Genomic DNA, 27808 nt, shown 5'->3' with positions numbered 1-27808 from the left:
GCTTGGTGCAATAAACTCAGAAGACAGCCTGTTCTAAAGACAGCCCCTGTCAAAGAAGCATAGTTCTGTTGTTACTGCTGATCATCCTTACACCTCCAATGCTAATATAGCAGAAGTAATTAAAATAATAGCATATACAGTAATAAAAAGAATCATAAAGAAGCGACAATGGGTTTCATATACTTTACAAATATTAATTTATCTAAACAATCTTTCTAGGAAGGTATTATTTAACCCATTTCACAGATGTGGGCATTGAAATTTAGCACAACAAACTAAGTTGCTACTAAGGACCAGATGTACTTAAAACATTCCTCTTTGGTCCTTAAGTCATTATCTTTTATACAACATGACATATTTGCACAGTTCTTTACAATTTATAAACTAGATTCACTTCTGCTAACTCATTTGACTTTTAAAACAACCCCATAACCTCATTTTTCTTATGATCTTTATTTTATACTTTAGGAAATGTCTCAAATTTATATTTCTGGAAAGTGGCAGAACATTAAAAGTCAGATATCTAGGTATCTCTTACATTTGAAAACAAAATGAATGGAGTTTTGAATACATTGATATTGTACTGATCTGTGATTCCAAGAATACCTGCATTGTGCCCGGATCACATCCACTGCGCCTCATGGCTTCCCCAGGGAGGCATGCTTTCAGGGAGTTAGGGAATACAAAAGTGAAGAGCACATTATTATTAGCTGAGATTTGGCATAAAAGTCAATTGCAGAGAATTCTGACAATCTGAATTGTGTGGAACACTTGTTATTAAGTAACTGGGCCTCAGCCTAAAGCAGGCCATGAGGCCAGCTGCTCTGGTTCATTACCAAGCCCAGCATGCATCTTGGATTTTACCCCAGTGTGGTCCTTTGAATGGAAGGACCAGCAAAATGGAATCAAAGAACTGCAACCAGGCTCTGACTTTTAATGAATGTTGACCTGCAATTATTAGTTTAGCTTTGACCAGGATGGGAAAGGCAACAGAGGAAAAATGTGGGGAAATTAAATTTCTTCATCTTTATTCATATCTGGCATAGAAGGGCAAACTCCCATGTTGCCTCTTCCTTCTTCAGATTGCTAAGACTGTTGGATCTGGACCTTTATCTGCCTTTCTCTCCAAATTAACTCTCTTTGTAATTTGTCAGAAGACCAGGACACTTTACGTGTTGCCTGCTCATCTACTGGATTCTTGTCAAACCCTTCAGAATGCCAGAGATCTGTTATTTTCCCCATGCTTGGCTGTTGATCCTTCTGTTTCTTTGAGGGCCATGGTTCTCTGTCTGTTATTAATAAATGATGCAAAAGATCCATTCATCCATTCACTCATTTAGCCCTAAGGTAAAACAAAAACATAAAGTTGAGTACCTTTCCAGTGTCTGATTTTGCTAGTATAAGAGCTACATCTGAATATTGATGGAATCAAACAAGAACATTTATAGGGAAAATAGCTGGGAGTGGAATTAATCCAATACTGAGATCAAGGATAAATATTGGAGCAGTGATGGGAAGTTATTATATAATTTGCGTGACTGACCACCATATTTCAACTTAGACCAGACTCCAGCACCATCCATATATCAGTGTTTATGCCAAATGCAAACAAAGTTATTGGTGGTCAGGTTCTGCTATAATTTAGCTCTGCTAAACTAGACATGTGGAAAATGAATATCTAAACAGGACATTAAGCAGGCACTTGCTATTCAGTGAGTATTAATGAGGAAGCAGATGATTTCTGGGATGGGAGTCAGGCTATCTGGATGTTCAGCTTGGACTTGCTACTAACCAACTTTCTGAGCTGGGGCTAACTCCTCTTTCTGGGTGTCACTTTTTCATAGTAAGATGAGAGGAGGGCAGCTCTTAAATGCTGTGGATCGAGAATTTCATGGCAGTGGGGTTATTTGCAAGAGGAAGAACAGCAGATTGTCTGAGAACCCCTTGTTCTCTTCATCTCTGAAAGTCCAATTTCAACTCCTTTTTCAAGCTTTTGCTAAAATAGCATCTCCTCTGTGAAGCCTGTCCTGATTACCCTGCTAAAGTGACTTCTGTCTTTCATCCTTCCAATGAATTTCAATTAGTGGAGTATGTGCCATTTAATACCTTGTACTTCGTATTATTATTATTTGTGCTCATATCCTAGTCTTCTATTAAGCTTGTAGAAATCCTTAATAACAGGGCAGACATTTGATATTGTTTGGTTGTGTGTCTCCACCCAAATCTCATCTTGAATTATACTCCCATAATTCCCACGTGTTGTGGGAGGGACCCAGTGGGAGATAATTTGAATCATGGGGGCTGTTTCCCCTATGCTGTTTTCATGGTAGTGAACAAGTCTCATGAGACCTGATGGTTTTATCAAGGGTTTCTGCTTTTCCATCTTCCTCATTTTATCTTGCCACCACCATGTAAGAAATGCCCTTCACGTCCCACCATGACTCTGAGGCCTTCCCAGCCATGTGAGTCTGTAAGTCCAATTAAACCTCTTTTACTTCCCAGTCTCTGGTATGTCTTTATCAGCAGCATGAAAATGGACTAATACAGTAAATTGGTACCAGTAGAGTGGGGCATTGCTGAAAAGATACCCAAAAATGTGGTAGTGACTTTGGAACTGGGTAACAGGTAGATGTTGGAACAGTTTGGAGGGCTCAGAAGAAGACAGGAAAATGTGGGAAGGATGGAACTTCCCAGAGACTTGTTGAATGGCTTTGACAAAAATACTGATAATGATATGGACAATGAAATCCAGGCTGAGATGGTCTCAGATGGAGATGAGGAACGTGTTGGGAATTTGAGCAAAGGTGACCCTTGTTATGTTTTAGCAAAGAGACTGGCAGCATTTTGCCCCTGCCCTAGAAATTTGTGGAACTTTGAAATTGAGAGAGATAATTTAGGGTATCTGGTGAAGGAAATTTCTAAGCAGCAAAGCATTCCAGATGTGACTTAGGTGCTGCTAAAGGCATTCAGTTTTAAAAGGGAAGCAGAGCATAAAAGTTTGGAAAATTTGCAGCCTGACAGTGTGATAAAAAAGAAAATCCCGTTTTCTGAGGAGATATTCAAGCCGGCTGCAGATATTTGTGTAAGCAATGAGGAGCCAAATGCTAATCCCCAAGACAATGGGGAAAATGTCTCCAGGGCATGTCAGAGACCTTTGCGGAAGCCTCTTTCATCACAGACCTGGAGGTGTAGGAGGAAAAAATAGTTTCATGGGCAGGGCCCAGGGTCTCTGTGCTGTGTGAAGTGTAGGGACTTGGTGTGCTGCATCTCAGCCACTCCAGCTGTGGCTGAAAGTGGCCAACATAGAGATTGGGCTGTGGCTTCAGAGGGTGCAAGCCCCAAGCCTTGGCTGCTCCCACATGGTGTTGAGCCTGCGGGTGCACAGAGGTCAAGAATTGGGGTTTGAGAATCCACCTAGATTTCCGAAGATGTATAGAAATTCCTGAATGCCCAGACAGAAGTTTGCTGCAGGGTTGGGGCCCTCATGGAGATGTCTGCTAGGGAAGTGTGGGGGCAGAGCCCCCACACAGAGTCCCTACTGGGGCACTGCCTAGTGGGGCTATAAGAAGAGGGCCACCGTCCTCCAGACCCCAGAACGGTAGGTCCACCTACAGCTTGCACTCTGCACCTGGAAAAGCTGCAGACACTCAACACCAACCCATGAAGGCCCTCTGAAGGGAGGCTATACCCTGCAAAGCCACAGAGGCAGAGTTGCCCAAGACCATGGGAACCTATGTCTTGCATCAGTGTGACCTATATGTGACATCTGGAGTCAAAGGAGATCATTTTGGAACTTTAAAATTTGATTGCCCTGCTGGATTTTGGACTTGCATGGACCCTGTAGCCCCTTTGTTTTGGCCAATTTCTCCCATTTGCAACAGTTGTATTTACCCAATACCTGTACCACTATTGTATCTATGAAGTAACTAGCTTGCTTTTGATTTTACAGGCTCATAGGCGAAAGAGACTTGCCTTGTCTCAGATGAGACTTTGGACTGTGGACTTTCGGGTTAATGCTGAAATGAGTTAAGACTTTAAGGGACTTTTGGGAAGTCATGATTGGTTTTGAAATGTGAGGACATGAGATTTGGAGGGGCCAGGGGTGGAATGATATGGTTTGGCTGTGTGTCCTCACCCAAATCTCATCTTGAGTTGTACTCTCATAATTCCCACATGTTGTGGGAGGCATCCTGTGGGAGGTAATTTGAATCATGGGGCTATTTTCCTCCATACTGTTCTCATGGTAGTGAACAAGTCTCATGGTTTTATCAGGGGTTTCTGCATTTGTATCTTCCTCATTTTCTCTTGCTGCCACTACGTAAGAAGTGCCTTTTGCCTCCTGCCATGATTCTGAGGCCTCCCTAGCAATGTGGAAATGTAAGTTCAATTAAACCTCTTTTTCTTCTCAGTCTCAGGTATCTCTTTATCACCAGCATGAAAACAGACTAAAACAACATTCTTTATCTCTCTCAGTCCCTAGCACAGTGGTTGGCACACAATGAATATTTGTTTAATGCTTTGTGGTATAATAATTAAGTCAATCAGTGTCTGTCTGGCTGACTGAATAAATGAATGAATATACACATGAATGAATGAATGATGTGTGAGGAATATGGAAATAGATTGATATAGTGTCTATAAACCTAATATTTTTCAGTGTAATATGTCTTTGTTTGAGGCATGATGCTAAATATATATATATGGTCTCACTGAATTTCACAACAATCATGTTAAGTAGGTATTATTCCCCTTTTAGAAAAACTAAGCAATATACCCAAAGGTTATATTGGAACCCCAATGTGTCTGACTACAGAACCCACATTCTTAGCAACTGGACTACATGCCTGGTGTCTTCAGCTGATGAGGCAGAGAGCAAGGATGCAGTCATACATCAACTATTAGAGACTAATTGGATGAGTCTTCTCTCCAGTATTTGTCACATGTATCTACTTTCCTTTTGGAGTCTCAGAAAACATGACAATCTCATTTTCAAACAACATTCAAGCAACTCATGGCTATTACCTCTCAAATGAAACCACAGAAGAGTTTCAGGCTTATTGACCAACATCCCATTATATCGGTTCAGTGTCAACTATGGTGTTCATTTTGGTTGCATTTTAGACTGACTATTCTATGCAATTATGCATAGTCTTATTGCTATTTATTTGAGAGTTCTAGAAGTCTCCTCTGATTTTAGTGAGATATTTGTTTAAGAGATTCATTGTAGTGAGACATACATTAACACAACTTGAAAATGTTTTCCTCATGGTCCCTTAATTGTAGGGCTATGTCATATTCCTGATAGTTAAGATTGTTTTGGATGCTAACTGTTAATGTCAAAACCAAGTTAGGGATGTAAAATAACAAGCCAAGAAAATCTGTGATTCAACATTGCCCTCATACTTTGCAGTTAGGACGAATGTCTGGGGCAGTAATGGTGAATAACATCATTTATTTTATTTTTTAAACTGAAATTAAAATTAAATTAAAATGTTTGATAGACTTTATTATTTTAGAGCAATTGTAGGTTCTCAACAAAATTTAGCAGAAAGGACAGACAATTCTCATATACTCCTTTTCCCCATACAAGCGCAGCTTCCTCCACTATCAACATGCTGCACCATAGTGGTACATTTTTTGCAACTGATAAACCTGTGATACATCATTATTACCCAAAGTTTATACTTTACATTGGAGTTCATTCTTGGAGTTCTACATTCTATGAGTTTGGACAAATGTATAATGATATGTTTCTACCATTTTAGAATCCCGCCGAATAGTTTTACTGCAACGAAAGTCCTCTACTCTTTACCTATTCATGCTTTCCTCCTCCCACCCCCTTGCAAGTACTGATCATCTTACTATCTCTATAGTTTTGCCTTTTCCAGAATGTCATATGGTTGGAATTATACAGTATGTTGTCTTTTCAGCTTGACTTCTTTTACTTAGCAGTGTGCATGTAAGATTTCTCGATGTTGTCTCATGTCTTGACAGCTCCTCCCTCCCTCTCTCACTCCCTCCCTTCCCCACCCCATCCCTCCCTTCCCCACTCCATCTCTCCCTTCCTTCCTTCTTTCCTTCCCTCCCTCTTTCCTTTCTTCCTTGACAGAGTCTCATTCTGTCACTCTGTTGCCCAGGCTGGAGTGCAGTGATGTAATATTGGCTCACTGCAGCCTTGAATTCCTAGACTCAAGCAATCCTCCCACCTCAGCCTCCCAAGTAGCTGTGACTACAGGTGCACACCACCATGCCTGGCTAATTTTGTTTATTTTTGTAGAAACCAGGTATCAGTATGTTGCCCAGGCTGGTCTTGAACTCCTGGGCTCAAGCAATCCTCCCACCTTGGCCCCTCAAAGACCTGATTATAGGCATGAGCCACCTCACCTGGTCCTCATTTCTTTGTATTGCTAAATAATATTCCAGAGTCTGGATGTGCCACAGTTTATTTATTCATTTCTCTACTGAAGGGCATTTTGGATGCTGTCAATTTTTGGCAATTACAAATCAAGATTCTATAAACACCTATGTGCAGGTTTTTTATTGTGGGCATACGTTCTCAATTCATTTGGATAAAAACTACAGAGTGCAATTGCTGAGTTATATGGTAAGATTATGTTTGGTTTTGTCAGAAACTGCCAAACTGTCTTCCAAAGTGGCTGTACCATTTTGCATTCCCACCAGCAATGAATAAGAGTTCTATTGCTCTACATCTTCACCAGTATGCGGTGGTGTCAGTTTTCTGGATTTTGGCCATTCCAATAGGGATGTGGTGGTATCTCATTGTTAGATTTGTATTTCATAATGTCATAAGTCTATTCATATACTTACTTTCCATTTGTATATCTTCTTTGGTTCAGGTCTTTTGCCCCCATTTTTTTTAAAGTTAAGTTGTTCATCTTCTTGTTGAGTTTTAAGAATTATTCTTTGTATATTTTGGATAATAGTTAATCAGCTATGTCTTTTGCAAATGCTTTCAATCAGTTTGTGGCTTGCCTCCTTATTCTCTTGATAGTGTCTTCTGCCAAGTAGAAATTTTAAATTTCAATAAAGTCCAGTTTATCAGTTACTTCTTTCACGGATTGTGTCCTTAATGTTGTATCTAAAATGTCATTGCCATACTCAGTCATCTAGATTTCATACTGTTACCTTCTAAAAGTTTTATAGCTCTGTGTTTTACATTTAGGCCTACAATCCATTTGGGGTTAATTTTTATAAATAGTGTAAGGCCTGAGTCTGGTCTCTTTTGCATGTGGATGTCTAATTGTTGCGGCACCATTTCTCAAGAAGACTATCTTTTCTCCATTAGGTTGTCTTTGCTCCTTTGCTAAAGATCAATTGACTATATTCATGTGGGTTTATTTCTGGACTCTTTATTCAGTTATATTGAAGTATTTATCTATTTTTCCATTAATACCATACTGTCTAGATTACTGTAACTATAAGGTCAGCCTCAAAGTTGGGGGTATCAGTCCTTTCACTTTCTCCTTCTGCTTCAGTATTGTGTTGGCTATTTTGAGTCTCTTGTTCTCTATATAACTTTAGATGCTTTGTAAATATCCATAAAATAACTTGCTGAGATTTTGATTGAGAATGCATAGAACTTATTGATAATATTGAGAAATGGTCTGGGCGCGGTGACTCAAGCCTGTAATCCCAGCACTTTGGGAGGCCGAGACGGGCGGATCATGAGGTCAGGAGATCGAGACCATCCTGGCTAACATAGTGAAACCCCGTCTCTACTAAAAAAATACAAAAAACTAGCCGAGCGAGGTGGCGGGCGCCTGTAGTCCCAGCTACTTGGGAGGCTGAGGCAGGAGAATGGCATAAACCTGGGAGGCAGAGCTTGCAGTGAGCTGAGATCCGGCCACTGCACTCCAGCCTGGGTGATAGAGCGAGACTCCGTCTCAAAAAAAAAAAAAAAAAAAATTGAGAAATGGCATCTTGATGATAGTGAATCTTCCTATCCAGGAACATGAAATAGCTTTTCATTTTTGTAGTTCTTCTCTGGTTTCTTTTATCAGGGTTTTGGAATTTTTCTTACATATGAGAAAAATAGTTCTTGTATATGTTATGTTAGACTTAAATATAAGTATTTCATTTTTGGAGGTGCTAAAGTAAATGTTTTTAAATTTAAATTCTACTTGTTTTTGCTGGTATATAAGAAAATGATTTACTTTTGTATATTAACCTTGTATCATGAAACATTGCTATAATTACTTATTAGCTCCAGAAATTATTTTTGCTGATTGTTTCAGATTTTCCACATAGATTTTTATGTCATCTATGAACAAAGACAGTTTCATTTCTTCCTTTCCCATCTGTATGCCTTTTATTTCCTTTTCTTGTCTTACTGCATTAGTTAGGGCTTCCAGCATGATTTTGAAATGGAATGGTGAGAGGGACCATTCTTGTCTTATTACTGAGCTTATTGGGAAAGCTTCTAGTTTCTCACCATTAAGGATAATGATAGCCAAAGGTTTTATTGTAGATATTCTTTATTGAATTGAGAAAGCTCTCATCTATTTCTAGTTAGTCAATCATTTTCATCATAAATGGATGTTAGATTTTATCAAATGCTTTTTGCTGTAGTTATGTGATTTTTCTTCTTTAGCCCATTGAAGTGATAGATTATATTAACAAATTTTCAAATGTTGAATCAATCTTGCATACCATAAGATAAATCTTACTTGGCTGTCATTTATAATTCTTTTTCTACACTGTTGGATTCTGTTTGCTAATATTCTATTGAGGATTTTTGCATTTCACTACTTATTCTTGTTGCATCAATTATCCTGTGATTCGGATTAAGTCAAAATATTTTCTATTGTTGAATCCAATAAAAATATCACAAATATAGCATTCTTGTATAGAGAGTACAATATGATAAAAAAAAAGAAAGTGAATATTTATTGGTTATTCATACTATGTTACTTAATTTAATTCTCGTAAGTAATGTAGAAATGTTATAGATTTTTTCAGATTAGAAAATAATTCTCCCTTTATTTAATCATCAATGCATTTTATCTGTATACAGCACACATTGTAGAAAATAATTAGATTCAGCTTCAGTACCTATCCAGGAAGTAACAAAGCTCTTCAACTTAGCTCTACCTGATTACAAATTTATGTTCTTTCTACTATAGCATATGAACGCCAATTTATTTTAAATTGATATGTACGATCATCCTTGGAAGTGATGCTGAAATGGGAGAAAGTCATAAGAATTTATAATTCTTCAAACAGTAGATGTAAGGCTCTGCCCAAGCTTAATCCTTCTGAAGGCTTCAGGCCATCTGTTGTAGTCTCAGGGCTTCCTAGAAGAAGGATGCATGAGAACAAGGTTTTCCCACCCCAACTGACTCCCCCATCTAGAGGCAAGTACTTAAAATCTGACAGTCATTGGTCCAGTCATTCAGATCACAAATATAACCCCCATGTGGTATCAATACCTCTTTTCTTTCAACTGGACTCTGAGGAGTGTTTAACTGATTCAAGGATGAACCATGGAAAACCAATGAGTCTCCATCCTGTAGGTGGCCAACGGCCGTGCCCATAGGCAGGTTGTCTGCCTTGGATCACTTCAGTAGTTGTAAACAGATACTCAGCTCACTGTGGGACCATGATGTCCAGTCGTTTTTTTAAGACAGGGTCTTGCTCTGTTACCTAGGCTAGAGTGCAGTGGCACGATCTTGGCTCACCACAATCTCTGCCTCCCGGGTTCAAGCAATTCTCATGTCTCAGTCTTCTGGGTAGCTGGGATTATAGGCATGTGCCACCATACCCGGCTAATTTTTGTATTTTTAGTAGAGATAGGGTTTCATTATGTTGTCCAGGCTGGTCTCAAACTCCTGACCTCAAGTGATCCGCCTGCCTCAGCCTCTCAAATTGCTGGGATTGCAGGTGTGAATCACCACACCCAGCCCCATCCTAGTTTTTGTCAGTCCCCCTTTTCTTTGTGTGAGTCCCATTTCATCCCCTTGGCCACTACTCAGAGTCTTACTGCATATGTATTGATTTCCTAGGACAATGGGCCACAAAAATCTAACTCTGGAGCATCTGCTTGAAGTCCAGATTTCCTGCTGCTGTTTTCAGCTTACCTGAGCAAGGGCATAATGGAGATTGTGACCATCTCTCCTTCCACTCTCCTATTGTCACCTGACCATCCTGGTTGTCCTGTCCAGGACTGGTACCTGGAATAGATTCCTCCTAGTTCTGGTGTTCTCAGTATTCCTGCAGCCCTATTTTGCATCAAGGCTATGGCAGGATATTACAAATGCCTAACGCAGGATGCACTGTGAAGTCCAGTTTTTGATATGACTTCTTTTCAGAACTGCGAAGAACCAGCCTTGGCTGAGCCGTCCTGACCAAGAGGGCAGTCAGTATTATGACAACTTCCCTATTAATACTTTCCAACGTGGCTGTTTCAGGCTTAGGGAGATTGAGAATTCTGATAAGCTCAAATGCATTGTATTTAAATGATTGCATAAACAGATGTGATTGATGATGACTACTCATTAATCTCACAGAGCGGCTAGACCAGTGCAAACTCAACAGCATCTCAATTCCACTGCCAAATTAGTCCAGGCTGATCCTAAGGCTAGACAGTCCTTTATTATGAGTAACTCATGCAGCTGTACAAACATGCCTCAGATCTATTTGTTTCTTTAATCCAATTGAATTCCACTAGGACATCTTTTCATTCTCTTACTGCTATGATTTATGGTTGTAGTGATAAGCCTTCTGTAATCCTAAAGCTTAAAGGGCTTCAGCAGCCTGGCCTGGGGAAGTCATCAGGTTTAGTGGAAACAGAATTGGTCTTAGCATCAGACACTCTATCTCAGAGTCATGTGGCAGCAGATCATAAAGTTGGTCTGTTCCTTCTCTTTCCCTCCATCTCTCTCCACAGTCTTTGGCAAATTGATGAACACATACACTATTGAATTAAAGCTAATTTTAGTTCCAAAGCCATTAAAAAAATAAGTTCCTGGGGGAATTTTAAGTAATATCATTTCAGCTGATTAAGATATTTAGATATAATGCATCGCATTTTATGCTTGAAAACACTGTCAAAGTCAAAAGCATGCTAAGTATAGTGTGTCCTATGAGCTGACATATTGTTAGTGGGATCTATTAAAATATTTGACAACTCAGTGAAAAATTTCTTAAAAGCTTTCCTAATTCCTTAGTCATAAGAGAAAAGTTCAGAGTGTCTAGACACCTGTAAGATGGATTCCTAATGATCAAAGATCTGTTTGCAAATTAGTATTTTTACAGTCTGCTCTTAACTGAGATGTAGCCTTGTTTCTGAGCCTGTTTTTATTCCCATTTTAATTTTAGTCTTATTTAATGATTTCTAATCCCTACATTTCAAGAATCATTTAGCCATATACACAGAGTTAATTACCAGCAAATCCCATGTGACAGGTAGTAAAGAGGTCCTTGAGAAAATATCTTATTAGTCTTTTATATAAAAATAATGTCATGTCCAGAGATACATAGTCTCTTTACAAATTGCCTCTGGCTGCTCTTTACATACATACCAAGCCTATAAATAGGAGACCAGGTTAATATTGTTATCCTTACTGTGCACACAGCCTTCTACACAGTACACAAACATTTCTTAAGTACTTACTATGTGCTAGACATTTCACTGGTGCTGGACATGAACAATTTCATTTAATTCTGATAATTGTCCTAATAATTGATTCTGAGATTACTTCTCTTTTAAAGATGAGAAAACAGAGGCTTCAAAGATCTTAAATGACTTTCCTGAGATAACATATTTAGGGATTTTTGGAACTGGGATTTGAACCAAATTAGTGTAATGATAGGGCTCTGTCGTGTAACCATCATATCTTGGTATCATACATACCTACTGTATGAAGCACGATGTATGAGTTTTATATAAAAGAATATCATGCAGTGTTCTCTGGGATCAAAAGGAGGCATTACCTGCCTATGGTTCACTTAAGTACCACTTATGTGACAGCCCTGTTTCATGAATGCTAGCCATGAATATGAGGAGGAATGTTCCAACACAGAGCCACCCTAGGTGGCATTGGATTAAATTAAAGGATATTTTTAGAGTCCCCAACTCCTCACCCTAAAACACTTTCTCCCTTACTAGAGATCTCTTTCTCCCTGTCTCCCTTAAGACAGGGTTCTTGTCACTACAGTGTAGTACAAGGAACAGGGAATTTGCTGTCAGAAAGACACAAGTTCAAATCTCTGGTCCATGATTTGCAAATTTTATCATTTTGAGCATATAACATCAAACCTCTGAATTTAATTTTACTGTTATACAAACAATAAATTATACAAATGGGGATTTATACAGATGAGGATATTACTATTGACCTCACAAGCATATTTTGAGAATAAAAGACGAAAAGGGAAGAAAATGGGTGAAATATGACCTATGAAGCTCAACACCTGCAGTGCAGCGTGTGCTCAGCCAGTGCAGTATCCCCTTCGCTCTCAGGAAGGTTTGTACGTCACTTTTTGTAGTCTGGCACAATCATACTTCAAACTAGATTTTCTTTCTCAAAAGGACAGCTAAACACCAAGCCCGACATTTCATTGGTTTCTTCTTTTCAAGGAAATCAAAACGTGAAATGTTTTACTAAGGATGTGTTTTAGGGGTAGACATTAGTGCTGCAAAGTTCAACTCCAGGACAGGTCATTTTTCTTGGGATGTGTAGTTTCTAATCTGTGATGGTTCTAAGCACTAACAGGAAAAGGGATGAGAGAGTTGAGTCGAAAGAGATACTCTAAAGAAAGCAAAACTGAAGTTCTCTGCCATAAACTCTAAAATGTAATGAAAATGTTAGGGTCCATGGGTTCTTTGAAGCTCTAATGTGAAGTTTCTATTTCCTTGGACAGTGATACCAAGGCATAGCTCTGCTCTGCAAAACTACACTGGAGTTACGGTATTTCCAAACAGCTCCTTCCCATCAGTAAGTAAGCAGTCTTGGTGGTAATCAATAAGTGCAATTAGAGAGGGCATCCCATTCCTTAAGCTACTCACTATAATGCCATTCTCAGATGATTGCTAGGCAAAGAGAAAGCATTTTGATCACCATTTCAGTTAGTTGAATACATTTATTTAGTGTTAAATTCTTCTGCTTCACCACAAGACCCACCTCCACATCCCAAAGAAGTATATCAGATGTGACTCTACATGACTAAACTCTTCCCTTTCAGTTTATTTTATTTCTCCACTACTTCCTCCTGCTGATTTCCTACCTTCTTTCTCTTCCTCCTCCTCCTCTTTTTTTTTTTTTTTTGAGACATTAAGGGTTGATGTGGTTAAAATTATTTTTTCTCTGTTCAGATTTCAAGGCTTTGGTGAGATTAAATAAACTATTTTTAAATAATGAAATATTTAACTGCCTTAGTTTTCTAGGGTGCTAAATATGTTTTTGTTTTTCATAATACTGTGTTCCTTCACTCTTTGATCGTATGGATGCTCGCTGAGCACCTTATACGTGTCCCGGAATATAGATGCATCTTTCCTATGGTTCCCGCTCTGAAAGAGCTTGTAGGAAGTAAAGATATGACTAAAATTACTTTAAAAGTGGGAAAAAGTGATATAGGAAGATCAAAAGGGAATAAGACACTGTTGATTGAACCTTGATTGTTTACTGAAAGTACTGAAACCAATGCTTTGTGGTCAAAATACTCAGGAAGGATGGATAATTAGGGATCATCTCTAATTAAAGCTATTCAGCTTATCTGAAACCCCAGGTACATAAAGGTAAGTGGTAGGAGACAAGGATAGGAAAGGTGACTTTGTGCTGATGGATCCAAGGTGCTAGAGGAAATAAAGGACAAATGGATTGCCCCCAACCCCACCCCCACCCACTCATCCAGATATCTGTTTTTCTTTTTTTCTTGGTGAGTTTGTTGTTTGTTTGTTTGTTTGTTTTTGTGAGACAGAGTCTCACTCTGCCTCCCAGGCTGAAGTGCAGTGGCACCATCTTGGCTCACTGCAACCTCTGCCTCCCTGGCTCAAGCAATTTTCCTGCCTCAGCCTCCCAAGTAGCTGGGATTACAGGTGCCCATCACCACACCCAGCTAATTTTTGTATTTTTAGTAGAGACGGGGTTTCACCATACTGGTCAGGCTGGTCTCAAACTCCTGACCTCAGGTGATCCACCCGCCTCGGCTTCCCAAAGTACTGGGATTACAGGCGTGAGCCACCACGTCTAGCCCAGCGATCTGTTCTTCAAACTGATGTCTCTTTTCAGTGCTCCTTTTAACATGATCTGTTGCACAACCCTATGGCACTGCTCAGTGTCAAAGGATTGGGTTGAGGGAGGGAAAGTTACCTGAAAGAGAAATAGGAGAAGGCTTGAGTCGCTGTGAGAATGCGAGGATGCCAGATCTTGCCCTCTCACTCCTATGTGGTGTCTGCAGCCCCCATGACCTGTTGTTGCAGTTTTTACCCAGTTTGCTAAAGAGGGGACTGTTTTGTGATAGAAAAAAAGCTGTGATGAGGAAGAGGGGAACTATAGTTATCTTAGCACTTTTTCTGCAAAAAGCAGCAAAAAACCAATTTGATTATTATCAGAACACAACATTTAAATTAATCCGAAGTCAAAGAGACTGGAAACATTTTATATCTTTTGAATAGTGCCCTGCATTCATGGTATAGCAAAATATCTCCCAGTTAAAAAGCTTTTTATTGATAGGATGATTGTTCATATTGATTAAATATACCAAAGCCAAAATGTATGGGTAAAACTCAATGTTTTCTAGCAAAAATCACCATTTTCATCAACTAGGATGTATTGAGGACATTTCTTTCTTTTAAAGAATAATATGCAATGCTCAGGTCTGTGTAGGAAACACAATGAGCCCAATAAACTGAATTTGAGTTATTTAGCATAGTCAATAAAAAGCAGGTTTGGGAAATAGACTAATAATAGATACATGTGCAAAAGGGAACAAATTGTGTCAATGGCATGCCACAACTCATTTTTTATATTTATTAATGAAGAAAAGCATAGTAAGATCTCTATTTGTTAATATATTATTAATTGCTATTGAGAATCGGTGTACACCCATGAATAATCTGCACTTGCTCATTATTTTAAACGTTACTTGACTTATAATTTTTCAAAGTTTAGACTGATTTTCCATTTACATTACTACTCAACAGTGTTTTGTATTATGGCAGATATTGTTGAATGGAAGAAATAAAACTCATAAATAAATTTGCTTTCATTGTTTACATAGATTAATAAGTTGGCTTGCCATATATAAATCCTCTGTTCTGGAAGGCTAACAGAAAGATATTTCTTTTAGTAGTTAAGGAAATTAGTGGTTACATGACTAAATTCTTTGCATGGGAAAACGATTGAACGCAGCTTCTTTCAGACATCAGCAGTAGAGAAACATACTGGACTATCACATTATTTTTTAAAAGAGGAATCGAATAAACTATGGACTAAAAATAATATTTTCTCTGTGATCGAGAACAAAACCTTTACTATATAATCAACTAATGTTCATGTGACCTAGAAGTAATCTGTGTTAGAGTAAATATTTTATGAAGGTGAGGTGAAAATTTAACCTGAAAAAGTAGGTTTTTGATTTTAGTTTGCATGTAAATAAATAGAAAAGATCTTCACTCTTGTGGTAATACTAAGAAAAAAAGAAAAGACAAAATAATAATTATGCTGTCTATGAGACAACTTAGCAGACAAGAGGAAACCTAAATGAATTGACTTTCACAGAGAGAAGCCCTTCAAAGGGTAGTAGTGGGCTGTGGCAGCTGCCTGGGGGCTGGAGGAACATGGACCCTGGGTACTGACAGGCAGAGGAGAAACCTGCCAGAGGCTTTGCCTGCCTGGAAAAGGCCAGCTGCACTGTGGGCGATGGTTGATGTATCCAAGATAGATTGAAACTGGAGTATCTCAAACACAATAATATTTTTGTGGCCTGAAATCTCTCCTGGCTCTCCTCTAAATTTTACTTTAGCAGGACAGTGAAAGTGAAGCAGAGAAACAGAAAGAATTCATGAAGTCTTGCATATTCTCATTGTGTCTGGCACTGGGGACCTCCAAAGTTAAGTCCAAAGGTGGAATCTCAGCTCACCTCCTCCTCACTCAAACATGATTAATATCAAAGAGATTCAACACCCCCAACCCTCTCCCCTCCCCATCTCACACACACACACACACACACACACACACAAACTGTGCACTCAAAGCAGGTCTGGGCTGAAAAGAGATGAGTTTAATCTTATTAAAGCTGAAATCCAGTTCCAGATCAAATTGACTGTTGGCAAAATCCAAATGACTACCTAATTGCTTCAGCTGCCAAAATAGGAAAGAGTTTGTATTCTTTGGGAGGAGATGAAAATGACCTAAAAGAAATCAATGAAAATCCTCAAAACTTTAGTATTCTTCAGATGCCACTGTTTTTTTAACACACATTGTCTGATGTAAAATAAAAAAGGTTATGAGATATAAGAAGAAACAAGAAAGATGGGACCCACAATTAGGAAAAGCCCTTCTGATTTTAGCCTCACCAGTAACCCTTCAGAGGCACCTGCTGCCTCCGAATACTGAGAGCTTCCAGAACACGTCACTGGTTCTTGTTCTATGCTCTCTACTGGCACCTAAGTTTCTATTTGTGCCTTGCAGTTATGTTGTTCACCATTCACTTGTATACTTCCTTCTTCCAATTTAAAAAAAAAAAAGGTCGTGGGGGGAGCGGGCATGGTTGCTCACGCCTGTAATTCCAGCACTTTGGGAGGCCAAGGCAGGTGGGTCACCTGAGGTCGGGAGTTCAAGACCAGCCTGGCCAACATGGTAAAACCCTGACTTTACTAAAAATATATATAAAAAAGTAGCCAGCCGTGGTGGTGGGGGCCTGTAATCCCAGCTACTCAGGAGGCTGAGGCAGGAGAATTGCTTGAATCCAGGAGACGGAGGTTGCAATATGCCAACACGGTGCCATTGCACTGCATCCTGGGCTACAGAGTGAGACGCCATCTCAAAACCAAACCAAACCAAACAAAAACAAACAAAAAATCTGGCCAGGCGCAGTGGCTCCTGCCTGTAATCCCAGCACTTTAGGAGGCCAGGGTGGGTGGATCACCTGAGGTCAGGAGTTCGAGACCAGCCTGGCCAACATGGCAAAACCCCGTCTCTACTAAAAATACAAAAATTATCCTGGCGTGGTGGCACACACCTGTAGTCTCAGCTACTTGGCAGGCTGAGGCAGGAGAATCGCTTGAACCTGGGAGGCGGAGGTTGCAGTGAGCCAAGATCGCGCCACTGTACTCCAGCCTGGGTGACAGAGTGAGACTCAGTCTCAAAAAAAAAAAAAAAAAAAAAGAAAAAGCCTTCATGTAGTATTTATTTTTATTCATTTACTGCCATTTTCTCGTTGCTTCAGGAGGAAGAAGAGGTAACTGCATATATTCAGTCTGCTGTGTTTAAGCCCAAATTGTTATTTTGATGATGATAGCTAGGCTGCCACTGAACTCAAATCTGAGATTGTCTTTTTATTATTCTCTTTACACTTTGAATATATAAAAATTCATATACTTATATATGTAAATTAGCATATACAGCTGGCTCTTCATATCTGTGAGCTCTGTAGCTGCTGATTAAACCAACTACAGTTTGAAAATATTTTTAAAAAGAATGGTTGTGCCTGTACTGAATGTGTGCAGACATTTTTTTCTTACTGTCATCCCCTAAATAACACAGTATAACAACTACACAGCACTTACATTGTATTAGATATTACAGGTAATCGAGAGATAATGTAAAGTACATAGGAGAATGTTCCCAGGTTATATGCAAATACCTAACCATTTTATATAAAGGATTTGAGCATCCACGGAGTTTGGTATTTGCAGAGGTAGAGGGAGAGTCATGGAACCTAATTCCTCATGGATACCAAGGGGTGACTGTGTGTGTGTGTATGTGTATATATATGTGTGTATATATATGTATATATATGTGTGTGTATATATGTGTGTATATATATATATTTCATGAAATGAATATAAATTTCAAGATTACAGCCAGGTAGGTGTAAGCTGACTTTGACATGGTCTTGTCTCTTAGATTTCCACAGTCATATTATGGTTTGTGGAGTCCTAATTTCCCTGATTCTCTCTCTCTCTCTCTCTGTGTCTCTGTCTCTGTCTCTCTATCTCTGTCTCTACCAGCATTTTTAGGTGTTCTCAATGGGAATTTTTTTTTTCCTTCGGTGTCACTAATCTGCCACGCTGCCAGAAGTGATAGTCTCTTTAGGTCGTTCTTTACTAATAAAATTGACAACATGATAGCCTGCACTTGGGTTCATGTTTAAATTCAGTGATTTCAACATAGTCAGGCCTAAGTCTCTTCTAAACCCTTGTAACCAAAACTAGGAATGTGGAAACCAAAGCCTGAGTCTTCATGTTGACAACAGTGTATATTTCTTCCAGAAGACCCAGGGGAAGGGAATTTTGAAGGGCTGCTGATATTGGAGCTAGGGCTTTGCGATCAACAGATCTGGGATTGATTCCTAGTTTTCCACTTTTGCTAATAGTATGAACCTTCTCAGATTATTTAACCTCTCCTGAGCTTGTAACTTTATCTATAAAACAAGTATAATCATGCCTACCTCGTTGCTTCTATGAGGATTACTCACAACTGAAAACAACATTTATCACTGTGTCCAGCAGAAAGTAGTTACTCCAATGGCAACTATTAGAAAGATAATTTTTTCATACTGTCATTCTGTGAATTGGGGTGTCTCTGAGTACATATGTGAGGGGCAAGGCCGTGTAATGAGTGCCCATACTTTCTTGCTTCAGAGGGAATATTCTGAATCTACATTTTGAGATTAGATTTATGGGCTTAGGTAGAAGTGATTATTTACCAATTCTCAGCTTTCCATGAAATATTAGGGAGGCAATTTGTGCAATGTTTTGTTGCGATCAATCTTTAGGCCTTCTGAGCTCAAACTGCACCCAGATTGATGGAATCAATCTGATGACCTCATCACCCGGTTATGATGTCTTGAACAGGTATGACAATCATCAGCAGATTTTACTGGGTGTCTTAAGTTGAAAAAGAATGGTTCTTTACCTCTTTTGTGAAAAATGACTGGAAATGAGTATACTTGCTACCTATGGCATAGTTATTGTCTTTAAAACCTGAGCTACCGTGATGTAGATAAATAATTTAGTGGTACAATGACTTCTTTTATATCAAAGAACCTGAAATGATTTTCCAAGGGTATTTCAATGTGGCCCGTCTACATCAATATGACTGAAGAAATAAAGTGGTGCACCCGTGTTTTGATGCAGCAAATCTTCAATCTTGTTGTCATACCTTTCAGATGAAAATAAGTTTTGGATTAAACATAAACAAGTGGATTGGATAATGCTTCTCTTAGGAAATCACTTCTTATTCCTCACTTTAAATAAAACTATTTTTTTTTTTAACAAATCAAAGGAATCTTCAGGTAGAACAATTGTCTTTTATGAAACACAAAGTAAGGCAATAACCCATTCCTGTGCTGCTTAAAGTGTGATTGGAAACACTTAAAATACAATTATAATTTGATCTTTGAAGTGAAAATATTATGTGCATTGATCTGTTGATAGTTTCCTTTTCTTTGTTATTTTACTGAATTAACAGAATTTCCCTCAGTCTTCCTCCTACCAATGTTATTACTGAGCATCTAGTGCATGCCAAGTGCTGGAGACAGGAATGAAAGAGACCTTGTCTCTTTCCTAAAGGAGGTTACTGAGAAGAACAAGGAGCCTAATGAGCAACTCACAACTGGAAGAGACTAAATGTAGAGAAGGAAGATGTTTACTGTTTTAGGAGGTGGTGGCCTTTGAAGCTAATCTTAAGCAATTACTGTGACAAAGGTAAAGGGAATGTTGTTTGGTTGGTGCAAATGTAATTTTTTTTTTTTTCCATTAATCGCAAGTACATTTGCTCCAATCTGAAAATTCAGGAAGGAATGGCAGGCATAGAAAGAGGTACAAGAGATCTTTGTGAATTTAGGAAATAAGGCATCGTCATTTAATGTGATTAGAATTAAGGAGAGAGACAGCTCAAAGACAATTTGATAGTGGACACCCCTAAATGACAAGCTTAGCATTTGTCTTTCATCTCCCATGCCACTAGGAGCCAGCAGTAACATGATATGATCAGATTTATGTTTTGGAAAGATTCTTATAGCAGTGTAGGAGACTGTTGGGAGGATTTTCAAGGAATTTAAGTTAGATTTAAACTACAAAGCATGGCACAGATATTAGTTATAAATACTACCATCAATGTTTTGGGGATGAGAGAGACTAAAAATGGAGAACTTCTGATTCCTTTCCTTGGCAAAGGCTGGGGCTTACTGGTAGGTCCAACAGAGATGGAATGGAGGCTGCACAGGGCCTGTTACCCAGTAAAGCTCATGGTGCTAGAGGAAGAATTTCAGGTCATGTCCAAGGGTGATTCATGAGTTGATTCTGTATAATATGCTGTAGATAGATGGTCAAAACTGGAAGCATTCCACATGTAAATCGGGAGACAGAACTTGGACAAGCACATGTCAGTGAGTAAATCACAGAGATTAGTGCAAAAAATATCAGCAGAACTGACAGAAACAAGAAGTATGGACAAATTCCAGAGTAGAGAGGCTGATGAAGGATTGTTATTATTATTGTATATTTTTTTATTCGAATCTATTTCTCGAGCAGGTTTATTCAAATGGGCTAGGTCCAAATAAACAGAACAGATGAGAGATGATGAGGGCATGAACCACCAGCAACACCATGGAGGATAGGGAGAAAGGAAGAAATTCCAGAGGTGTAAAGGAGACTTCATGGCTGATTAGACTTGATGGCTGATTAAGGCAAATTTAAGATACTTTTTTTTTTTTCCCTGAACAACTTGGGCAAACAGAAGTAGGATTAGATTTAGAAAGCAAGTAATAAGTTCAGCTTGGGAGATTCTGAAGATCTGAAAGAAACGGTCAAGGTAGGAAGTCAGCATGTAGGGTTGGATGTGAGGAGAAAGTTAAATGTTAAGCATACAAATGAGAGAAGAATGTCAAATACCCTGCAACAGTAGTCTCTGTTACCTCCATCTGTATCAATAATGCAGTAAGCTCCCCAGCTCTGCTAGGTTGTAGTCTAATGGACCCATTTGTAGGGCTAAAGAAAAAGGGGACAGAATGTGGAGGAAATGGGGGTAAAAGCCTGGGCAGTCGCCTGCAGGTGTGTACACAATTACACATCAGAGAGGCTATTTTGGGAGAAACAGACATATGTAATCCAGGTGAAACAGGGTCCTGATAGTATTTCTTACTGTCTGTGAGAAATTGGAGAAGTTGTTCTTTTGATTCCCTGTGCTTGGAGAAGGTTCTGCTGTTAATGGTTCCACCTAGTACTGTATAGGAGAGGACCGTTTGGAGTACACAGGTTGCCGCTCAGATAGTCTCATTCAGACCCAAAATATATTGAAATACAATGAAGGTTCAAGCACTTGTTTCACTGAGCTTTTCTAGAGCAATGGAAGCAAACTGGAAACTAAGACTTAAACTTTGTTCTGGTAGGGAAGGCCTCACTCTTCCAGGTCTTTAGTGGGTCTCATGTAGGATTCCAGATTTCTTTCTCACTTTTAACTCCTTCATCTTCCTTGTACACTACTTCAGCCATTCTTCTGTGTCTGTCCCCATTCCCTTTCTGAAAAACATCCCATCAGAAGTCTTGTGAATGTAAGTCCTCTGATGTCAATCGACATGTAAATAGGAGCTTTCTCCTGCCTAGATTTGGCAGGCAAAGTCTTCAGTTCTGTTGCCTCACCTGGGGAAGGTAACAGGGATTTCAGATCACATCTAGTCTCTCCACTCTGGAGATTTAAGGCTGGTTTCCTCTTGCCGTGCCTAAAACCAACATATTTTATTTGGAGGAACATTTATGTTCTCTTGTAGGCAATAGTCTTGTTACAAATGAGGATGCTGTACATTTGTTCTCAATATAATTTTGACCATGAGCATGGCATTAATTATACAAATGGGCACGTCACTCCTTCTGACCCTGTCACAATGGAAGGAACAGCTTATTAGATGATAGTGGTTCTGTTTTTAGCCACCCAGATGGTAGCACTTGCTCCTGGCACATTTTTTTCTGATCTCCCATTTCTCTTCTGAGAGGAGGGATGAAGTGGCCCTCAGTTTATAACATCACCTTTGCATCACCAAGAACTGGTTTGGGGGGTATCTGCTACTGTATTTGTCTATAATTTTTCTTCTCTCCTCTTGAGCTGGTGGCTTGAGGGAGTTGTATCTCCCCAAAGTTCAGAGTTGCACACTTTCCTTTATCAGAAGAGTGGAGATTAAGGGTACTGTTAGCAGACACTCTCTGTTAAAAAGTAGTACATGGCACATATTAAAAACATCAAGTCTACATCGTGAGTTTTTTAAAATATGTTTTTAAATATCTTTTCTCACTAAATGTAACCAGAGTTCCTTGGAAAAATGGCTTATTCCGAGGCAGAGAGAACAGAATATGAATAAGGAACATTTCGTGCTGAGGGTAATGAAGGGTTCAAAAATAAATGAAGACATGTCAGAAAAAATAAAAAGCCAACTTCAGGATGCCTCTTCTGGCCAAATCTGAGACAATTTGAGCATCAAAATTGATGATAACAATGGACTATAATCTATTGCAAAGGATCCATGAGTCTATGTTGAAATAAAAAATCAGTACAAAAGTGAATGAGAGAGAAAAAAAACTCTCTCTTTCCATGAGCCTGTGTGGTCCTAATAAAATACTATTAAATATGGATACAATGATGGAGATTTAAAAATCATTATTTTGCAAACATAATAATTGATTTGGGCAAGATTCATTAACACTAAAACCATTAGGTGACCATTTGGTAAGGAGCAGAATATATAGTCTAAAAGTGTCTCTTAAATTTACTGTTAATTATAAAGGGAAAATAGTGACTTTAGAGTGGAGAAACCTGGTGGACACTTCCTTAGCCAAGTGATCAAAGTTACCGTCACCACTAATGAGACAAATCTGTGTCATATATCTCATAATATAATGCACTGAGAAGGATACAACATCTATAAAATAACTACTCTCACTGTCAGGGTTTGAAGACATTGGGGGAACGAGTAGGGGTTTTGTGACACCTTTTTTTTTTTTTTTTTTTTTTTAAACAATCTGAAGTGACTGGTCTTCAACCAGCCCTATCTGTGCCCTTGTCTCTTTCAGGAAGTCCCTTAGCCACAAATGCCCTGCCTTCCTCATTGAGACCACCTGTAACCCATCTTTAAGACCCTAGTCAACTTTGTGTCTTCCAAACTTTTCAGAATTTTTCAGTTTGTAAGCTGGAAATGATTTTCCCTACATTGGATTACTACCACATGTCTAGGTCCTCTTTTGAGGTACTATTTCCTTCTTTACAATTTGTCTACTTGTGCACGATTATGTTCCTTACTAGACTATAAGTTCCTTGAAGAGCAGTATCATGTCCAATTTATCTTTGTATTATCAAGTGCATCTTACACATAGGAGGAATTTAATAAATGTTTGCTGAGTGAATGTAAGAAGGACCATCTTGTTAACATTTATGATCATAAATGCTTTGAGGTTAGTGATTGGGTAAGTGTCTGAAAAGCACATCAGTGTTTTGGATTAGTCTAGAGTTGTGATGTTAAATATGGTATTCATTAGCTATGTATCACTGTTTAATTTTAAATTGAGATAAAATAATTTAAAAAAAAATAGTTCTACAATCTCACTAATCTACATTTGAAGTGCTTAGCAATCATATGTGCCTAGGCACTACCATACTGGAGACAGCAAGTAGCAAAACATTTCCATCATCACAGAGAGTTCTATTGAACACTGTTCTAGTACATGGTAATTTCAAGTTTCCAAAACCTAGTTCCTGAGCTAACAATTCTTGCTTTCATCTGCTCCAATCCCCATATTTGCTTTCCCTGCTCAGAGTTGTCTGTGATTCTGGGAGGCATTTGCTCTTTTCGGATATGTAAGATGGCACCTCCTGGACCAAAACAAAAACAAAACAAACTTTCACTAGTTGTAAGGATCTACTAATCTCATCAAGCTAGTTAAATTATCTGTTTGTTCATAAGCAGCTTCATTGAGGTATGAGTTACATGCCATACACTTCATCTATTTTGAGTGTATGATTTTTAGTGAATTTACAGAGTTGTATAGCCATCACCACAATCTAATTTTCAAGCATTTCCATCACCCCCAAACATCCCATGTGCCATTTTGTGGTCACTCCCCATTCACACCCCAGTCCCAGGCAACAACTCATCTATTTTCTGTTTCTATAGATTGTGTTTCTAGACACTTTACATAAGTGGTGTTTGTGTCTGGCTTCTTTAAATTAGCATAATGTCTTTGGGATTCATCCATGTTTGTGGCATGTATCAGCATTTCATTCCTTTTTATTGCCAAGTAATATTTTATTTCATGGAAGTACCACATTTTCTCTATTCACCTGTCAATGGATATTTGGATCATTTCTGCTTCTTGGTCATTACAAATAATGCTACAGTGGATGTTTGAATAGAATGTCTTTTTGTGGGCATTTGCTTTTATTTCCCTTGGGTATATAGCTAAGAGTGGAACTCCTGAATTGTATGATAAATCTGTGTTTAGTATTTTAAGAAACAGACAAACCGTTTTCCAAAGTGGCTGCGCCATTTACATTTCTATGAGTATTATATATTGTTCCAGTTTCTCCACATTCTCCCATATCTTTGCCAACACTTGTTATGGCCTGTGATTTTATTATCATACATATTTAGTAATATGATATCTCATTGTTTTAATTTGCATTTTTCTAATAACTAGTGATGTTGAGCATCTTTTATGTGCTTATTAGCTAATCATTTGTATATCTTCTTTAATGAAATGTCTATTCAAATATTTTGCCAATTTTAAACTTAGGTCATTTGTCTTTTTAGTATTGGGTTATGAGAGATTTTTATATATTCTGGAACAAGTCCTTTATCAGATATATCATTTGCAAATATTTTCTTATAGTCTGTGGCTTGTATTTTCATTTTGATAATGCGTTTTGAATTTCAGAATCATTTATTTATTTATATATTTTTGCACATAAGAACTCAGCAGGTAATTTATTTGCTATTGTGATAGTAAAAATTTCCCAGCATTTTGCTTCTGTTTCAAACTCATCTGCAAATTTTTTTCTACATATTCAGTGAATTTTAGGAAAAGAACATGTATCTGCTTCCTGTTTAAGAAGGGGGTATACAAAAAGAAGGTTTCCCAATCCTTGTTTTTAAGTTAAAACATTTATGCTCTGTTTTGTGAATTTCAGAACAATATTTAAGATTTTGCTGACAGTTGAGAGAATATGTTCATGCTTTGTTTACTGAGCTGGGAGACAGAGAAGATTCCAGGGGTAGTTGAGGCTTCAGGAATAAAATGATGCATTTTCATGCAGTGTCAACTTTACTCTGATGTACTATGTAATTAATATTTTTCTAAAACTTTTGTTTTAGGTTCAGCTTTATTATTTTATTTACATGTGCAAGTTTGTTACATAAGTAAATTGTGTGTCATGGAGGTTTGGTATACAGATTATTTTATCACATAGGTAATAAGCATAGTACCCCATAGGTAGTTTTTCAATCCTCTCCCTCCTCCCATCATCTACCTTCCAAGTAGCCTTGGTGTTTATTGTTCTCTTCTTTGTGTGTTTGTGTATTCAATGTTTAGCTCCCACTTATACATGAGAACATGCAATTAGTTTGCTGCATTAGTTTGCTTAGGATTATAGCCTCCAGCCATAATCTATGTTGCTGCAAGAGACATGATCTCATTCTTTTTTATGGCTGGATAGTATTCCATGGTGTATATGAACCACATTTTCTGTATTCAGTCTTCTGTGAATGGGCTTTAATGTTGATTCCATGCCTTTGCTATTGTGTAGTGCTGCAATGAACGTATGTGTACATGAGTCCTTATGGTAGAATGATTTATATTCCTTTGAGTATCTACCCAATAATGGGATTGCTGTCAAATAGTACCCCTGTTTTAAGTTCTTTGAGAAATTGCTACACAGGTTTCCACAGTAGCTGAAGTAATTTCATTTGCACCAGCAGTATGTAAGTGTTCCCTTTTATTCTGCAACATCACCAGCATTTATTATTTTCTGACTGATATGGTTTGGCTGAATTCACACCCAAATCTCATCTTGAATTGTAATCCCCATTATCCCCATGTGTTGAGGGAGGGACCCCTTGGGGGGTCATTCGATTATGGGGGTAGTTTCCCCCATGCTGTTCTCATGATAGTGAGTGAGTTCTCACCAGATCTGACGGTTTTATAAGGGGCTCTTCCTGCTTTGCTTCTGTCACACACTCTCCCACCTGCTGTCATGTAAAACATGCCTGCTTCCTTTTCCACAAGGATTGTAAGTTTCCTGAGGCCTCCCCAGCCATGTAAAACCATGAGTCAAGTTAACCTCTTTTCTTTATAAATTACATAGTCTTGGGTATTTCTTTATAGCAGTGTGAAAACAAACTAACTGAAACTGGTACCATGGAGAGTGGGGCACTGCTATAAAGATATCTGAAAATATGGAAGTGACTTTGGAACTGGGTAACAGGCAGAGTTTGGAACAGTTTGGAGGGCTCAGAAGAAGACAGGAAGATGTGGGAAAGTTTGGAACTTCCTAAAGACTTGTTTAATGGTTTTGACCAAAATGCTGATAATGATGTGGACAATGAAGTCCAGGCTGAGTGGTCTCAGATGGAGATGAGGAACTTATTGGGAACTGGAGCAAAGGTCGCTCTTGCTATGCTTTAGTGAAGAGACTAGTGGCATTTTGCCCCCGCCCTAGAGATCTGTGGAACTTTGAACTTGAGAGAGATGATTTAGATTATCTAGCAGAAGAAATTTCTAAGCAACAAAGCATTCAAGATGTGATCTGGATTATTCTGAAAGCATTCAGTGTTATGCATTCATAAAGAGATGGTTTGAAATCGGAACTTATATTTAAAAGGGAAGTAGAGCATAAAAGTCTGGAAAGCCTGCAGCCTAATGATGCGATAGTAAAGAAAACCCATTTTCTGGGGGGAAATTCAAGCTTGCTGCAGAAATTTGAATAAGTAATGAGGAGCCAAATGTTAATCGCCTAGAAAATGAGGAAAATGTCTCTGGGGTCTGACAGAGACCTTCATGGCAGCTGCTGCCATCACTCACCTGAGGCTTAGGAGGGAAAAATGGTTTCATGGACTGGGCTCTGTGTGGCCTCAGAACTTGGTGCCCTGCATCACAGTCATGGCTAAAAGGGGCCAACATATAGCTCACGCCATTGCTTCAGGCAGTGCAGCTTCCATGTGGGGTTGGACTTTGGGGTTCACAGAAGTCAAGAATTGAGGTTTGGGAACCTCCACTTATATTTCAGAGGATGTATAGAAATGCCTGATGTCCAGGCAGAAGTTTGCTGCAGGGGCAGAGCCCTCATGAATACCCTCTGCTAGGGCAGTGCAGTAGGGAAATGTGGGCTCAGAGCCCCCACACAGAGTTGCCACTGGGGCACTGCCTAGTGGATCTGTGAGAAGAGGGCCACCCTCCTCCAGATCCCAGAATGATAGATCCACTGACAGCTTACACCATGCACCTGGAAAAGCCACAAACACTCAATGCCAGCCATGAAAGCAGCCAGGAGGTGGGCTGAATCCTACAAAGCCACATGAGTGGAGCAGCCCAAGACTGTGGGAGACTACCTCTTGCATCAGTGTGACCTGGATGTGAGACATG

The sequence above is a fragment of the Macaca mulatta genome, chromosome 13 (genome assembly GCF_049350105.2).
Source record: "Macaca mulatta isolate MMU2019108-1 chromosome 13, T2T-MMU8v2.0, whole genome shotgun sequence".
Classification (NCBI taxonomy): Eukaryota; Metazoa; Chordata; class Mammalia; order Primates; family Cercopithecidae; genus Macaca; species Macaca mulatta.
This window is presented reverse-complemented; position numbering follows the sequence as displayed.